The sequence below is a fragment of the Oncorhynchus clarkii genome, chromosome 6, assembly GCF_045791955.1.
Source record: "Oncorhynchus clarkii lewisi isolate Uvic-CL-2024 chromosome 6, UVic_Ocla_1.0, whole genome shotgun sequence".
Classification (NCBI taxonomy): domain Eukaryota; kingdom Metazoa; phylum Chordata; class Actinopteri; order Salmoniformes; family Salmonidae; genus Oncorhynchus; species Oncorhynchus clarkii.
The window spans coordinates 39,896,247-39,911,605 of NC_092152.1; the positions used below are offsets into that span (position 1 = coordinate 39,896,247).

The 15,359-nt window shown below is 41.7% G+C and overlaps 1 protein-coding gene across 1 annotated transcript in view; it reads right to left on the bottom strand.

The window, feature by feature from the left end:
- LOC139411134 (myosin regulatory light chain 2, atrial isoform-like) overlaps window positions 1-15,359 on the bottom strand; it is a 167,068-nt gene that overhangs the window by 33,695 nt on the left and 118,014 nt on the right. The window lies entirely within an intron of this gene.

Below are 15,359 nucleotides of genomic sequence, written 5' to 3' on the forward strand. Positions count from 1 at the left end.
ACTAATAAAATTTGATTTGATTTGAAGAAGCTGTCATTTTCTTTTTTTAAAATTGAACTTTTACTTAACTAGGCAAATCAGTTAAGAACAAATTATTATTTACGATGATGGCCTACCCTGGCCAAACTCAGACGACGTGGGGCCAATTGTGTGCCGCCCAATCCCAGCCAGATGTGATACAGCCTGGATTCAAACCAGGGACTGTAGCGACACACCTTGCACTGAGACGCAGTCATGATTCTATAGGTAGGCCAATTTTCACTGCAAACAAACATATTGAAAGCAGTCTGTACAGCTGGCAATGCAAATGTTTCAACAAATTTTTGTCCAGTTAGTCCATAATATTTTCTAGAATGTTTAAGAGGCATACCTTCTCCAATGTCATTATAAATATCTCCACCATCCCTGATGAAGTAAAATCATATATCAAAACATTAGTTGTGTATCATTTGTGTGCGTGTGTGTGTCCGCATGTACGTGTAAATGTTTTTTGAGTGAGCCCATGCATGCATGTGTGTTTCTACAAACAGAAATAACTCTTGAACTCACTGTCCAACATTGACCATGGACGCATAACCAAGTGGACAAGAGGGATAAATATTGCAATTAATCAAACTTTAAGGTTCATTCATATTGATTGTGAATAATTAATCCACAGCAATCACAATTGATGCCAACTTACACTTCCCGTCTCTGTTCCTGACGATCAGTTTGCCGTCTGTTGCCTTCACAATGACATTGATCACCTCTCCTGCCATTAACTGCAAGTATTTGTTCCCCAATTTCTTACTGGCCAACGTAGGCACTATAGTAACATCCTATAACACCTGGATCTCCCCTTCAAACTGACAGTGGAAAATGTCAACAGTGTTACTACAAATCATGTACAATATCAATCTGATCAGAGAAAAAATATAAATTGTTTATCAACATTTAAGAATGTTATCTGGGAGTAACTACATTGTTTTTTAAATATATTTTTTCTGTATTTTCACTTTAATCAGATATGGATAGTATGAAATGAGAAGTGAGACAGTTATGTGCCAGCCTCAACTACATTAAGTTACTATGTTTTCTCCAGTCAAAATTATAAATCCTTGATTTTCTTCTGGTTTCCTTTTCCTCTTTCTCAAACGTATTTTTCTTCTTATGGACTAATCCCCCTTGCTTTTCCCTAGGTGTTAGCTGACTGAGAGACTGAAATGGAGAAACACAAAATTATTCAACTCAGGAATTGATTTCAAGCTAATTTGTGTTTGAGCTGACTATTCGAGAGTATAGTTGGTCGACCCAACTATGTCACTGTGACCATCTTCTCACCTGTTGAGAGGCGGAGGGGCAGGGACGTTCTGGGACTCCACACTGTCATATATCTTGTCTATGGACATAAAGACAAAAAGGTCATCAGTAGTACTGTTGAACACATATTTTAAACCAATGAAGCAACACACTTCTTTAACTCAATTTGACAGTTTACACTGTACAGAACAACAAATAGAATAGGGGTTTTATTTATAGAATACAGGGAAATAATTTGACTGGGAAAGAAATGGTTGCTCTTCACTTTCCTAATGAACAAGTGATCATATCATTACCTCCATCTGTAAACAGTGGAGGTGGTGGAGGGGGAAATCTGAGAATCGAGATTAAACCGTTATTGAACAAAAAGATCCAGATGGTGTATTCACTGTATTGAGATTATATGTGGGAAAGGGTTCAGGGGCTTTCATAAAGGAAAGAAGGGATAAAGACTAAACTATTTGTCAATGCACCACTGTTTCAGCATGACTTTTGCAATAAAATTTCTGACCGCTAGATGTCAGTCAAATACTATACAAAGATAAGAAACTGTCATACATTGACAAATATTGACAAATATTCCTCAAACATTTAACACGTAATTTATTTTGTTTATTTTACCTGCAGGTTTTGTCCTGGGTGGCTAGTCATTGTAAACCTGCTTCAGAAGGTCAAAGTCAAGGTCCACTGACTTAGTCTTTACCAGAGGTAGAAAAAGTACTCAATTGTCATACTTGAGTAACATAAATATAAAACAACTCAAGTAAAAGAGAAAGTAACCCAGTAAAATACTACTTGAGTAAAAGTCTAAAAGTATCAGATTTTAAATGTACTTAAGTACAGTGGTGGAAAAAGTAAAAAATTGTCATACTTGAGTAAAAGAACAAAGTAAAAGTAAATGCTATACATCAAATTCCTTATTTTTAGCAAACCAGATGACACAATGTCCTTTTTTATAACTTTTTTTGACAGCCAGGGGCAACTCCAGCACTCAGACATAATTTACAAAGGAAGCATTTATGTATGGTGAGTCCACCAGATGTGAGGCAGTAGGGAGGACCAGGGACGTTCTCTTGATAAGTGTGTGAATTGGACCGATGTCCTGTACTGCTAAGCATTGAAATTGTAACTAGTACTTTTGAGTGTCAGATTATGTAAAAAGTACATAATTTTCTTAAGGAATGTAGTGAAGTAAAAGTAAAAGTTGTCAAAAATATAATAGTAAAGTAAAGTACAAAAAAACTAAAAAAAACTACTTAAGTAGTACTTTAAAGTATTTTTACTTAAGCACTTTACACCACTGGTCCATACATACCCATCTAGAACCCACAAGGAGCAGGAGGCATTAAGAACAGGTAAAGAGGGTGGAGGGTGGCGTGTGTGTGTGTGTGTGTGTGTGTATGTTTGTGTGTTTGTGTGTGTGCTTGCCGTGTGTGTTTATATGTGTGCATTTGCTGAATATCTACCGGTATGTGTATTAGAGGTCGACCGATTCATCGGAATGGCCGATTAATTAGGGGCGATTTAAAGTTTTCATAACAATTTCTTTTACACCTTTATTTAACCAGGCAAGTCAGTTAAGAACACATTCTTATTTTAATGACGGCCTAGGAACAGTGGGTTAACTGCCTCGTTCAGGGGCAGAACGACAGATTTTTACCTTGTCAGCTCGGGGGATTCAATCTTGCAACCTTACAGTTAACAAGTCCAATGCTCTAACCACCTGATTACATTGCACTCCACGAGGAGCCTGCCTGTTACGCGAATGCAGTAAGAAGCCAAGGTAAGTTGCTAGCTAGAATTAAACTTATCTTATAAAAAACAATCTATCAATCATAATCACTATTTAACTACACATGGTTGATGATATTACTAGTTTATCTAGCGTGTCCTGCCTTGCATATAATCGATGCAACGCTGGGGGATGATTTAACAAAAGCGCTAGTGTGAAATAAGCACAATCGTTGCACGACTGTACCTAATCATAAACACCAATGCCTTGCTTGAAATCAATACACATAAGTATATATTTTTAAACCTGCATATTTAGCTAAAATAAATCCAGGTTAGCAGGCAATATTAACCAGGTGAAATTGTGTCACTTCTCTTGCGTTCATTGCACGCAGAGTCAGGGTATATGCAACAGTTTGGGCAGCCTGGCTCATTGCGAACTAATTTGCCAGAATGTTACGTAATTATGACATAACATTGAAGGTTTTACAATGTAACAGGAATATTTAGACTTAGGGATGCCACCCGTTAGATAAAATACCCAACGGTTCCGTATTTCACTGAAATAATAAACGTTTTGTTTTCGAAATTATAGTTTCCGGATTCGACCATATTAATGACATAAGGCTCGTATTTCAGTGTGTTATTATGTTATAATTAAGTCTGTGATTTGATAGAGCAGTCTGACTGAGCGATGGTAGGCAGCAGCAGGCTCGTAAGCATTCATTCAAACAGCACTTTTGTGCATTTTGCCAGCAGCTCTTCGCGAGCACAGCGCTGTTTATGACTTCAAGCCTATCAACTCCCGAGATTAGGCTGGTGTAACCGATGTGAAATGGCTAGCTAGTTAGCGGTGTGCTCGCTAATAACGTTTCAAACGTCACTCGTTCTGAGACTTGGAGTAGTTGCTCCCCTTGCTCTGCATGGGTAACGCTGCTTCGAGTGTGGCTGTTGTCGACGTGTTCCTGGTTCGAGCCCAGGTAGGGGCGAGGAGAGGGACAGAAGCTATACTGTTACACTGGCAATACTAAAGTGCCTATAAGAACATACAATAGTCAAAGGTTAATGAAATACAAATCATATAGAGAGAAATAGTCCTATAAATACTATATTAACTACAACCTAAAACCTCTTACCTTTGAATATTGAAGTCTCATGTTAAAAGGAACCACCAACTTTCATATGTTCTCATGTTCTGAGAAAGGAACTCAAACGTTAGCTTTTTTACATGGCACATATTGCACTTTTACTTTCTTCTCCAACACTTTGTTTTTGCATTATTTAAACCAAATTGATCATGTTTCATTATTTATTTGAGGCTAAATAGATTTTTATTGATGTATTATATTAAGTTAAAATACGTGTTCATTCAGTGTTGTTGTAATTGTCATTATTACAAATAAAGAAATAAAAAAATTGGGCGATTAATCGGTATCGGCTTTTTTTGGTCCTCCAATAATCGGTATCAGTATTGGCGTTGAAAAATCATAATCGGTCGACCTCTAATGTGTATACACTTACAGTTTACAACATTGTTCCTGGCCAGCCAACGTCCCTCTGGGTTGTCAGTGATGCGTATGCTATCTATAGTCTCTCCCTGCTTCAGTGGCAAGTCAGTCTTTCCTCCTTCATAGTCCGCCCAAGCCTTGGCTGTGTGAATCACCTGAATTGGCCGTGAAAGCTACATACAGGGATACATGTTACTCCACTACACTAATTTATAAGCATAGTTGTACTTCTACAGCTATAGCCATTTTGGGAATAATAACCAAAAGTCTAACCCAGTAACTGTAGTATGCTATAGGAGTTCATTCTTGAATATGTGATTCTCACAAGAAGAGTAGTGTACTTACAAAGCTGCAGGGGAGTGAGAGAGAAGGCAAGGAGGCATAGGGACAGGAAAACTGCTGGCATGGGGGGCAGGAGGTGAGGGAGGAGGGCCCACAGTCCTTAACCTTGGACCTGTCACATAGAATAGAATAATGCTTCCGTTTTCGTGAGAAGACCAATTTTCGGAATGTCTCCTGGTCTGACAAACAGCCTGTAGAGCTGTCACTTTCCACCACAGATGCATAAAGGCGACATATTCGGATGAGGTGGCTTGAGTTGCACCACATGCAAAAACACATGGGATATGATATACAAGATATCTCTAGCTTAAATTGTCAGATTTTGATTAGGATTTTCATTATATTGACACCTAGACTCTTAATGAAGATTCTGTAATATCAGAATAGCTGCTTCTAGTAGGCATCTCTAGTAGGTATAGTAGGCTATATTTCTATGTATCAGCAATCCATTGGGACTGTAGGAAAATAGTTGTGTTGATGAAGTCTGGCCATCATTTTGTAATTTAAGTGGCATGAGAAAGAGAAAGTGACTCACCATGATTCTCTGAGGGGAAAGCAGCACTAAAAGTGATTCTCAGCACAACTCTCCCTCTACTGTACTTTCTACAGGTCCTCCCTCCCATTGCTGGTTTTACACATTTTAAGCCCTACCTGTTTAGCTCGTTTTTGTTGCCTGTTTTACATGTTATTTTGGCATTAATATGTGTCACATATCAGTTTATATATTTTTTTTAAATAAATCATTGAGTTAAAAACCTGCATACAAACATGGTCTCTTTTTTGCTTTCTTGAGTAAGGCAGCTCCAAAATGCAGGTGTTTCAGCCTAGCTCAGAGCTTTATGTGGTGGGGCAGCCAGCGGAAAATATGGAGCGTAGGGGTTGGTGACGTTCTCTAGTTGCGCCGTGATTGGCTCAGTGTTCTGTCACTCATGGGGACAAGACGTCACCGAAGAATATAACCGGGAGAGCTCGAGAATTCAAGTCCCTTGGGTGCTGCCATAGAGTTACATTAGAAGTGCCCATCCAAGAAGGCTGAAGATCATTGGCCACAGATAAAATGATGTCAAATCACATGTCTACAATAGTTTTGATTGGGCTGATCATGTCAACATCATACTTTCAAAATCTTAGCTAGCAAGCTAGCAGTTGTCATCATGAATCAAGTCGACAATCTACTGGCAAATCCTTTTCAATGTTTGTCTTATGAAGAGAAATGCCACCTTCCTGTTCTAGTGAACACAGCACAACAAGTTCAAAAATGTCTTGTATGCTGCTGCATAAATTATGTGAAATGCCAGGGAGATATGTATACTGTAGCTAAGAATGTAATACTAAGTGTATATTGTGTAGTAAGCTGTTAGTAGTCCATGTGCCTCACCCTAATCATTTGGTCCCTTTCCCCTGCATAACTTAGCTTACTGTTCTGACTTAGTGGTGCGCATGTAGCCTATAGCCTGTTTTAGAGAAATGTCCTCACCGAATATTGTAAGAGCTTTCATTGTCTGCTTATATGCCACCTTTGTTTATCCTACGGTTCTGACTTGGTGTACAGGGAGAATACTGTAAGAACGGCCCATGTTCTGAATTCTGTCGCTGTACATTTCAAAAGAGCTGAAAAAAATAATTATATTGATTACGTGCGTCCTAGCTTGCTCATTGTCTTAATCGAAATTAGGGATTGCCTCTTATCTACTGACATCTTAATCGTCAGTAGAAACCACATTTGTTAAAAGCAAGTCAGCCATAGATGTTTTTTTAAAGGCAGTAAATGAGGCTGAATGAACTGTTTTGCTGCCAAGCAAGGCTTCGCTATTAGTAACAGCGGTAAGGTGTTGGAACTGCTGTTGGGAGAGCTTTATGTAGGCCCTAACATTTTGTGTCCACGGTTTGTCACCGTTATAGTCCAATTAATGTATTGTTTAGTGTTGTGTAGTGGCTGTGCTGGCATGCATCGACAAAACAATTTGGGGAATTTACATGCTAAAATTGCCACAGCAAAATAAACACCAAAAAACCACATCTAGCCTATTCTACTGTAAGGCATTCTTCCTTTTACTTGTATTCATAAAAATATAAAATTACATTATTGTAGACTTACAGCACACAAAACAAAGTCATTTCCAGCATTTTTTTTTAAACATAGCTTTATTTTTCAAGTTCAACAGTTTCAAATATACATTATAGTCCAGTACTTTGAGTTCTTTTTTGCATTTCTATTTTACGAGACCACCAAAAACAGAGGAATTTGATTAAAAATGGGGCATCATGTCGCTTGTTTGTTCTTTTATCATCAAACTGTACTCTTCACAGAGCACTGACAACTCTAGGTCAAATGGAACCACACAGATGAGTTGAGTTTAATTTATTTAAATGACGTATTAGTCATGATTGTCGCTCTATAAGAAGCCTCATGATGTGCAGATAGACAATTTTATTGGAATAATTATTTTACAAACTGCTGCCTAGTTTCAACACGACACACCATCCTCTTTCTATTGAGTCTGGTCTAACCACTGTCTAACCATCCATGGGTTGAGGCTGTTGCTGAACATTAAAGTTACAGGCGCCAATACCATGACCTTCTATATATAATATTTAGCAGACACTTTTACCCAAAGCGAGCTAGTCATACATGCATACATTTTACGTATGGGTGGTCCTGGGAATCAAACCCACTATCTTGGCGTGGCAAGTACTATGCTCTACCAACTGAGCTGTATCTAAGCCTCTCAATCATGGGAAACTCTTACTTAATTTTTTCTGCAGTCTGTACTTCCACTGCAAGTAAAGAAGTGATAAAACTGCACTAGATGATGTTGCATTTGATGCTGGCAAGTGTTACTTGATGAAACTGAATCCAATTCATATTTATGTTCCTCATTTTCAAGAAGTCTTGTTTCATGCAGGACTGTTACCCATCATGCAGGGAGGAGGTTGTCGATATCCTGGCTCTGGAGGGCCTCCGCGATGCTGCTCCTGCTGACCGGCTCACAGTGGGCCACGTTCTCTTTAGAACCGCTCGAACCACAGCCCACCCCCGTAGAACCCCTCTCGAGAAGATGACGGTTCTCCAATAGAACTGGACAGAGCTGGATAAAGGAACACAGATTGCTAATCAAGGACAGGTACCTGTTAGCCTTGATGCATTAGCCTGGTCTGTTTCTTCTAAAGCCAACTTTGGTGCCGTCTTGCTAAAGACAGAAATGTCTTGTAGAATGCAGAACAGTCATGTACCCTACCCAGGATCATCATCCATGACCACCACTCAGAATAGTGACACTAAGGATACAGTTGAAGTGTTTGATCTTCTCCAACACAGTTAGGCCTGAAACTGAAAACAAACGGTAACAGTCAAACCCCTAATAAAAATAGCTATGCTAGCAAGGGCAACACTTCGATGTCTTCGGTACCAGCTTTGTCCATGACATTGGTGCTGAACTAGTCGCCTGCACAGAGATAAATACAACGTATCTCTATGGGCCAATACAAAATGGACTAAATTGCACAAGATGATAGAAAGCCTTCGCCTGGGTTTGGGCTGTCATTGTAAATAAGAATTTGTTCTTAACTGACTTGCCTAGTTAAATAAACATTTAAATAAAAACATTTAAAAGATGGATGGATGAAACATGTGCATGGTCTAACCTTGTTCAAACAGCTCGGTGTAGCAGGGAGTTTCAGAGTAACTTGGCTGGTTGTAGAAGTTCAGGATCCTGTCAAAACAATGGCAATAACGCTATACTCACAAATACACCATGAATTGACAGAGTTAAAATGGAATTAGCCACAATCATGGACGGTATTGTTGATGTACAGTAATTTATCATTACTGATGATTAATAGCAAGGTAGTAGCACTGCCTGATGACTACAGGTGAGCTAGCCTTAGAGTCACCATGGAGCACGCAGAGTAGTCCTGCACAGGTGCGTCTGGAGGGAGACTGCTCAGGTGGTAGGTCACATCCTTTACCAGAGGTGAAATGCCATGAGCATTGCTTTTCGTCTGTCCTAGAACATATAGCTCCAGAAATACTGCACTTCCTATTAGATGTGTCAGCAGCATTCCAAATATATGTTTAAGATTCCACAAATAAATCATGGGAGCATCTGTAAAAGTCTGTACTGCCAATAAAAGCAGAATAAGATGGTAATAAAGAAAGATGGCTTTATACTGAAGGATAGAATTTAGCCCGCATAAATGAGGACAGACTTCAACTCAGTGCACGGTTCAAATTACGGGGTGCACACAGGGTAGCACAAGTCTCAAGGAAATACACATGACCAAAAGAATGTGGACACCCGCTTGAACATCTCATTTCAAAATCATGGGCATTAATATAGTTAGTCCCCCCATTGTTGCTATAACAGCCTCCACTCTTCTGGGAAGACTTTCCACTAGATGTTGGAACATTGCTGCGGGGACTTGCTTCCATTCAGCCCAACGAGCATTAGTGAGGTTGGGCACTGATGTTGGCCGATTCCAATTCATCCCAAAGGTGTCCGATGGGGTTGAGGTCAGGGCTCTGTACAGGCCAGTCAAGTTGAAACAGAAAATGGGCCTTCCCCCAAACTGCAGCCACAAAGTTGTAAGCATAGAATTGTCTAGAATGTCATTGTATGCTGTAGCATTAAGATTTCCCCTATTCCTCCTCCACCAAACTTCACAGTTGGCACTATGCATTCATGCAGGTAGCATTCTCCTGGCCTCCGCCAAAACCAGATTTGTCTATCAAACTGCCATATGGTGAAGCGTGATTCATCACTTCAGCAAATGCGTTTTCTCTGCTCCAGTACAATGGCGGCGAGCTTAACACCCCTCCAGACGACGCTTGGCATTGCGCATGGTGATCTTAGGTTTGTGTGGGCTGCTTGGGCATGGAAACCCATTTCATGAAGCTCCCGGCGAACAGTTCTTGTGCTGACGTTGCTTCCAGAGGCAGCTTGGAACTCTAGTGAGTGTTGCAACTAAGGACAGAAGATTTGTACGTGCTACAGCACTCGGTGGTCACGTTCTGTGAGCTTGTGTTGCCTACCACTTCGCAGCTGAACCATTGTTGCTCCTAGATGTATCCACTTCACAATAACAACACTTACAGTTGACGGGCAGCTCTAGCAGGGCAGAAATTTGACAAACTGACTTGTTGGAAAGGTGGCATCCTATGATGGTGCCAGGTGGAAAGTCACTGAGCTCTTCAGTAAGACCATTCTACTGCCAATGTTTGTCTATAGAGATTGCATGGCTGTGTGCTTGATTTTGTACACCTGTCAGCCATGGGTGTGGCTGAAATGTCCAAAGCCACTAATTTGAAGGGCTGTCCACATGTCCACTTTTGTATATATAGGGTATTAACAGCTATTTTTAGGGCACCCTCAAGAGTCAATTTGTAATTTGAAGTGTGATTAAGTGAGATTTGGCCCATGGCCAGCTCTGTGGTGAGTGAAGTAGCCAGCACTCCATTAGACCGAATGACTGAACTATCCCCTGGAGAAACTACCTTGACTGGGATTCCTCCATACACTATCCTGGACAGGAGACAGACAGACAGGGACAGATGGATTGATCGAATGGTTAAAGAGAAGAAAATATCTGGACAAGGTTTGTCGACTAAGAAACATCTATTTTTATTTCCTGTCTTTCTAAAAGAGTTAAGGTGTAACATGCTTTCTAGGATTTAAAAAGCAGAATATAGTATATTTATTAACTAATCATCAAACCTTATCAAGTTAATATGTATCATACTGCATACTGTAGACCTGTACAACACCCCTTGGCACAACATCAATCTAACCAGTTCTGTAGGTAGGTTTTGGTCCGGCTCCTGTTCACCTTGTACCAGAGAGTCCCTGAGCTTCCACCTACAGTAAAAACACGCCCAAGTGATGTATTGGGCCGGCTTCACCACCGGCTGGAGGGCGTTGATGCAACCGGTTTCTTCAGTCTCCTCAGGAAGTAGGGTCACTGTTGCACCCTCTTGAAAAGAGTGGTGGGGTTGTTGGTGGTCCATGTCAAGTCCTCAGTGATGTAGATGCTGAGAAACTTAAAACTGCTGACTCTCTTTACTGCTGTCCCGCATGTTCCCTCCTCTGCTTCCTGAAGTCACAATCAACTCCTTTGTTTTGCTGACATTGAGGGAAAGGTGGTTGTCCTGGCAGCATAATACTAGTTGACTTGCCTCCGCCCTATAGGCCGACTCATTGCTGTTGGTTATCAGGCCTACAACCGTGGTGTCATCAGAGAACTTGGAGTTGGTGTCTTGCAAAGCCACGCAGGGAGTTCAGCAGAGGGCTGAGGACCCAACCCTGTCGGGGCCCTGTGTTAAGAGTCAGTGTGGAAGAGGTGTTGTTGCCAATCCTCACAATCTGTCGCAGAAGATGGTATCCAGACCCAGGGCCTGGTGTTGAGCTTGGAGGAATCAGTATTGTTGAATACTGAACTGTAGCCAATGAACAGCATTCTTACATAGGTGTTCCTCTTGTCCAGATGTGTTATGGCCGTGTGAATAGCGATGTAAATGGTGTTTTCCATGGATCTGTTGGCTAGGTAGGCAAATTGGAGTGGGTACAGTGTGCCTGGCATGCTGGCCTTGAGGTGGGCCATGACCAGCTTCTCGAAGCACTTCATGAGTGCGAAGGGTCGATAGTCATTTGGGCATGTCACCTTGTTTTTCTTAAGCACTGGGATGATGGTGGTCTCCTTGAAGCAGCCTGGGACAGGTTGAAGATGTCTGAGAAGACGCTTGCCAGCACACGCTCTGAGGACGCGATCAGGAATTCCATCCGGGCCGGCTGCTTTGAACGTATTCACTCTTTTGAGAGTTTTACTCACGTCAGCCTCGGAGAGGGAAAGCACCTGGTCGTCCGGAGAAGCAAATCTTCCTGGATGGTTCAGTATGGTCTGCCTCGAAGCGAGTATAGAATGTGTTAAGCTCGTCTGGGAGGGAGGCGTCGGTGGGCACCACACAGCTGAATTTGTTTTGTAGTCTGTGATATTCTGTGGTGTTGCCACATACTGTATGAATGCTGCAGTACGGCCTGTCAGCATGGTGCGGATATCTCCGTTCATCCAGGGTTTTTGGTTGGGGTATGTCTGGATTGTTATTGTGGGTACAACATAAACACATTTCCTAATGAAGCCTGCGACTGACAATGTACACTGAACAAAAATATAAAACCCACACGTAACAATTTCAAAGATTTTACAAAGTTACAGTTCATATAAGGAAATCAATCAATTAAAATAAGTTCATTAGGCCCTAATATATGGATTTCACATGACTGGGAATACAGACTTGCATCTGTTAGTCACAGATACCTTTTTATTTTTAAAGCAGGAGCATGGATCATAAAAACAGTCAGTATCTGGTGGGACCACCATTTACCTCATTCAGCACGACACATTTCCATGGCTGTGTGAAGTTGCTGGATATTGGCGGGAACTGGAACACGCTGTCGTACAAGTCGATTCAATGGGTGACATGTCCGGTGAGTATGCAGGCCATGGAAGAACTGGGACATTTTCAGCTTCCAGAAATTGCGCACAGATCCTTGCGACATGGGGCCGTGCTTTATCATGCTGAAACATGAGGTGATGGCGGCGGATGAATAACACGACAATGGGCCTCAGGATCTCGTCACGGTATCTCTGTTCATTCAAATTGCCATCGATAAAATGTATTTGCTTTCGATGTCCGTAGCTTATGCCTGACCATACCATAACCCCGCACTCTGTTCACAACGTTGACAACACCATACACGTGGTCTGACTTCTGCTCAGTACAGTTGAAACTGGGATTCATCTGAGAAGCACACTTCTCTAGCGTGCCACTGGCAATCGAAGGTGAGCATTTTCCCACTGAAGTCGGTTATGATGCGAATTGCAGTCAGGTCAAGATGCTGGTGAGGATGCAGATGAGCTTCCCTGTGACATTTTCTGACAGGTTGTGCAAACCCACAGTTAGGTCTCTGACGATACCGCAGGTGAAGAAGCCAGATGTGGAGGTCCTAGGCTGGTGTGGTTACACGTGGTCTGCAGTTGTGAGGCTGGCTTATGGTAGAGAAATTAACATTCAACAGCTCTGGTGCATGCTCAATTGCACGCTTCCTCAAAACTTGAGACATCTGTGGTATTGACAAAACTGCACATTTGAGTAGCATTTTATTGTCCCCAGCACAAGGTGCACATGTGAAATGAGCATGCTGTTTAATCAGCTTTTTGATATGCCTCACCTATCAGGTGGATGGATTATCTTGGCAAAGATAACAGGGATGTAAACCAATTTGTGCACAAAATTTGAGAGAAATAAGCTTTTATACATATGGACAACTTCTAGGATATTTTATTTCAGCTCATTAAACATGGGACCAACACTTCACATGTTGCATTTATATTTTTGTTCCGTATATTATCCTCAATGTTGATGGATGAGTCCTGGGTGGATGAACCTTTCCAATCAGTATTCTCAAAACAGTCATGCAGCACTGATTTTGCCTCCTCTGTCCTCTGTGTTGGTGGCTTCCTCTTGAGTTTCTGCTTGTAAGCGGGGAGTAGGAACAGAGGCATGATCGGATTGACCCTTATGGGGGCTCACGCTCCCTGCCTAGCTCTTCTGCTGTCTCCCCTGCTCTTCTCGCCAGAGGGCTGGGTGCTCCAGAGGAGAAGGGCCAGAGAGTGAGGGCAGCACCACACCAAAGGAACACAGGAGACATAGTGCTGGACCACTCTGGTGGACAGATATACCTCTCTTAGCTTAGAATAGGATAGTTTATTGTCCACATGAAGAAGAAACTTGCCATTGGCTTCACATTACAATTAAAAACAAACATTCAAGAATACAGAGCACTTTGAGCATTGCTCCATGGCAACCCTTACCTTGGGCTGCTCAGCATGTGTTACTTCTTTGAGAAGAAGTCTTTGACCTACAGGTTTGGTTGTCTTGTTGTGTGTTCAGTGACTGGCTCTTGGCTCCGAGGCCTGTGGCGTTGTGACTAAACGTACAGGTGAAGCCTACGGAGAACTCTTCTCCAGAGGGAGAAAGCAGCAGACTGGCCCTCCCCTCCACTGAGCTGACAATGTTCTCTCAGTTTGATTTCACCTCAGCGTTACTGGAATGACATGCAGACCACTCCACCGGAGTCAATGCTGAAGACTTGATGAGAAGATGAGAAGCATATCCTCAATGGTGAAAGGTTTAACTAGTTTCCTGTTGGCAATTGTACAACTGTTGGCAAAATAATGTAGTTTACACAGGTGAAATTGTTTCATAATTGTATGTGACGATATGATTTAAAAAATGTCCCAATTACACAAAAATTAAGCACAGGCACTAATGTGGTAATGAATGTCAAAACAAATTACAAGCAAAACTGTTTGTTAGCTGGCTACCTTTCTGTGGTCATCAGGGATTATTTATTCTGGCAGGTAAGGTCGCATATTTATTCAAAGCATCAAGCATTCAGGTCCTAGAATATTGACAAGTCACGATTAGTTAAGGGCTGTTTTATGGTTTTTCATGGCGTTAAGAATGTGTCAAACTCATTCCACGGAGGGCCGAGTGTCTGCTGGATTTCGCTCCTCCCTTGTACTTGATTGATTAATTAAGGTCACTGATTAGTAAGGAACTCCCCTCACCTGTTTATCTAGGTTTGTCCCCTCACCTGTTTGTCTTAATTGAAAGTGAAAACCAAAACCCAGCAGACACTAGGCCCCCCCTGGCATTAAGGATTAACAACAATTCAGACTTGAACGCAACCCTTAACTAGCTGCCTTGAATTCAGCGCCAGCAACTCAACAAGCACCAGCTGCTACCCATTGCCAATCGGCCTCAACTATTTTTTTGCAACACTTAACTAGTTGCCTTGAATGTAACTCCTCAAACAACCTACAGCTGCTAATCAGCCTCCAGCCTCTTGGTCTAACTCTCCTTAAATCACCACTACCACCCTACTTAAACCTGACCAAACAGTCATTCATTCCTCCTGTCTGTTTTGTGTTGCATCTCTCCTCCAATTATTTTTTAAAGTTTTATGGCAGCCTACCCTCAGCAGCGCTCACAATGTCTATTTTCTCCGGTTTTCCGCTCCGTTTGCGCTATGCAGTTGATAACCAAAGTAATGAACACTACAAAATACACCTTAACATATCATATGTCTCTACTCTTCAAGGAGCAGGACACTAAACCGGACGCTTATATAAAACAAAATCACACTATGCCCTCAGACGAACCATCAAACAAGCAAAGCATCAATACAGGATTAAGATTGAATCCTACTACACCGGCTCTGACGCTCCTCGGATGTGGCAGGGCTTGAAAACTATTACAGACTACAACTGGAAACCCAGACGCGAGCCTACCAGACGAGCTAAATGCCTTTATGCTTGATGCTCGCTTCGAGCCAAGCAACACTGAAGCATGCACGAGAGCACCAGCTGTTCTGGATGACTGTGTGATAATGCTCTCGGTAGCCGATGTGAGCAAAATCT